Source organism: Arabidopsis lyrata (assembly GCF_000004255.2).
Source record: "Arabidopsis lyrata subsp. lyrata unplaced genomic scaffold ARALYscaffold_1, whole genome shotgun sequence".
NCBI classification, from domain to species: domain Eukaryota; kingdom Viridiplantae; phylum Streptophyta; class Magnoliopsida; order Brassicales; family Brassicaceae; genus Arabidopsis; species Arabidopsis lyrata.
In genome coordinates this window covers 23,077,132-23,081,134 of record NW_003302555.1, presented here as the reverse complement: position 1 = coordinate 23,081,134, position 4,003 = coordinate 23,077,132, and positions in this window count along the sequence as shown.

The window sequence follows — 4,003 nt, the reverse complement described above, 5'->3', positions numbered from 1 at the left end:
TCCACATCTAATGGATCTAACTTACCTCCTTCCGAGATGCTATATCCCATAGAAATCAACAACTTTGATACATGCATATCTGCACCACCACCTAATATGTATATAATACTTCTGTTTGTTAGATTGTTTGTCATTTGAGACTGAGAGTAGTTTTTATTGTTTTGGTGAGAGTAGTATCGAAAGAGTCCGACTAAGTTTGTGAATGGTAGATGTGCTAATGAAATAGAGAATGAAACAAAGGAAATGAGTGCTTGCAAAAAGATAGAAAGAGTGATAGCTTTCTCGAAAAAATTGTGAAGACGGAAATTCATATTATTGAAAATAATGAGAAAAATATGAATTGTTAAAAATAAAGTATAGATAAGCTTATGAGTACACTTCTGTATAGAATCTTATATTTAGAAGAGCTACACTAACCAATATAGTGAAGATAGACAAACAACAATAGTGAATTTGCGTATACCAAAATGAGAAAGTCGTCAAAGTTAGTCCCCATACAACAATAAATCTAGGAAAGTGGTGGTTGCGGTGAGAGTTGAGAAACATACATCTAAGACCGTGCAAGGAAGCTCTCTTGGGAAAAGTGTCTAAGCCAATATTGTGAAAGATGTCTATGGCTAATGAGGTAACTTATTGCGTGGTTCTTTTTTGAAACTTAGGTTGTATATTTTTTCAGTTGGATGATATCTAACCAGAAAAAAGATATGAAGACTTGTGTTGAAATTATCGAAAAAGTTGTTCTTCTTAGAATACCAATTTCAATCAAAAACATGAATTAGGAAGACGTAAGAAAGGTAATAAATTTAATTGATGAGATCAGTTTCCTTGCATTATGAACAATTGGCGTCATAATTAGGTAACAAAGAGGGTTGATCTCCAAGTAAAAAAGTGAAAGAAAAAGAGAGAAACGCGGTTGACACCATAACTCCATAAGACAAACTTGGATTATCAAATATGGAAAGAAAGTGAGAAAACAGTAATGACATGACCTCTTTATGGTAACGTTTTGTTCATATGTAGCTGAAACTTGATGGCGAGGTTTCTCATTGTGTTGGGATGAGCCATTTTTGTATAAGAGATACTTTGATGATCTTTTAGGATGAATGAGGCCATTGTCAAAATATTATAATTATTTTCCTAATAGCAAAATCTTTAATAGTATAAAAAAAGTAAGAGATAATGACACATCATATTTGTAATATATTTTATACTAAACTAGATAAGGACCCGTCCGATGGACGGGTTTATTTGTTTAAAAATTAAAATTAAATTTAACAAAAAATTAATTAATAACGTTGTAAGTAGAAATTTTCTTTCAAAAGTAAAAATAATATTTACTTTTTCACTTTTGCCTTAAATCATAAAATATTCATCATAAAGTTGGTAAATTAAATCAAAGTGGTGTTTAATTAGACACGTTAAAATTATAAATATGATAAAGCGACTAAATTCTTTTGCCTTCCAAGCTAACGTTGCGGGTTCGAATCCTACATACTCAATTGCAATAACTTTATGATCAATCAATAAAAATTAATAAATTCAAAAAATTATAAGCACGATGATATACGAATCTTATATAATTCAAATATGAACATAGAAATTGAAATAAACTATTTTGAAATAGTATAATTAAATTCAAAATATCAAAAACAAAAAAGAAGCATATATGTTTCTTGCATATTCAAGAATTTCAAATAAAACAATATAACACTTTACTTAAAATCATCACATATTTCTAATTAGAAAATTATATTGATATAAATAATGTAAATTTGTAATTTAATTCATGACACATGTCGCTATCTAAAATCATTAAAACTATGATATATTATAAATCTTATATAATTTAAACTGAACGTAGAAACCAAAATAAATAATTCAAAGATACAACAGTTAAACTAAAAATAAAAAATTATAAACACGATAATATATGAATCTTTGTTAATTTAAATATGAAAAGAAAAATTGAAATGAACAATCTAACTATACTACAATCATAATTGAAGAGCAAAAAAAAAAAACAGTTAAGTAAAAAAATAGTACAAAAAGGAAAAAAAAATTGATCTCAAATATTTCTAATTGAAAAAATAAACTCAAATAAATAATATGAGGATTAGTTTAACTAAATCATCACATATTTCTAATTGGAAAAGAAATTGAGATAAATAATATCAAATTTTTAAATTAATATATAATAACGTATGTTTCCTTTTTAATAAATTTGCCTTATTTTTTTCTTGTTTAATTGAAATATAGAAAACGTATAATTTCCTTATTATTATCTTTTGACATTTTTTAATTTTTTTTTATAAAAATATGAATTATTTAAAATTATTATTATAATTATCTTTTACATTTTAGGACAGCTAAATTTGTAATTACTTTCAATTATCTTCTTTTTATTTTATAACAGGAAATTTTTGTTTTACATGTGTCAAAATCTAAGATCGATAGATTTGCCACGTGTCACGATCATAATATGAGTTATTAACTTTGAAGACCATACTTTATATAATAAGATTTTACCCTATAAACTTTTTTTCTTATTAAAACAAAATTTTAAATAACATAAATGATACTAAAAATATAAATAAGAACATTTATGTTAAATAGAATAAATAATAAACATTATAGTATTTTTGTATTAGTAATTTTAATGTATAGCTAATTAAACAAATACTAAAACCAAAAAAATATTAAATTAATTGATAACAATAAACCCCCGCGTAGCGGGGGTTAATAACCTAGTCTATAATAATATATAAAAGTTGAGGCTATAAGCTTCTGAAGCCGTCCACCTAGGATTTTAAACAACCAATCGCGGTTGGCGACCTCAATAATTAGCATTTTAAGATAATTACAAAAAAGAGGAAAAAGCAACATATGAAAATAAGAGAAATATATGGAAATATGAAAAAATTGCTAGATATAATATTTTATATGGAAATATATAAAATAAATTAATCAAAATGTAAAAAAAAAAATTGAAAGTTTATTACATTTATAAACGAAAATATTGAAAATATGTACAAAATTCTAAATATAAAAGTTTAGTTAATCATAATAGTCTTCTTAGTTATTTAATTTTAAATTCTACCATTTTCTATATTAATATACTAATATAAAGGAAAAGAAAAACAATATATGGAAATATGAATTATTGAAACAATATCATATAGAAATAAGAAAAATGTATAGTATATACCATCTCATCAATTAACATTTCTGAACTCTAATATTTTCTATATTAATATATTAATGAAAAGGAATAAAAAAACAATATATAGAAAGATGAGAAATATGAATTTTTGAAACAACAACATAAGAAATAAGACAAATGTAAATTATATCTTTCAATATTATCTTTGGTTATATTTGACCAAAACTCTATTAAAAAAAAAAAACAAATGGTGATGCAATATATACTAAATTAAAATTTCATATAAGAAATTGATTAATATCTTTTAAGAAATGAAAATAGGAAGCTATAATCATCTAAAGTTGTCCATGTGGGATATTAAACGACCAATTTTGATTAGTCATCTCAATTAACATTTTGCCATCTCACTAATTAACATTTTTAAATTCTAATATTTTCTATATTAATTTTTTTTTTTTTTGATGAAATGTAAAATTAATTGATGTAAAATAGAGTTATTTACAAGAGATGAACAAATGAAGCAAAAGAGAGCAGAGCATCAAGAACAGAGCACAAAGCTACTATTGGTTTTGTCTCGAGCTAAACCACCTTTGGATCAAACCTCGGAGCTTCGTATTCTCAAAATATCGCAACGACACTATTCTATATTAAAATATTAATAGAAACGAAAAGATAAACAATATATGGAAAGAAGAGAAAATGTGAATTTTTAAAAGGGAAAAATGTCGAAAAATGCGTGAACTTTCAAATTTGGGATGAAAAAAGCCTGGACTTTGAAAATGTCATTTTAATCAAAAAGTTCAAATTTGGGATGAAAAAAGCCTGGACTTTGAAAATGTCATT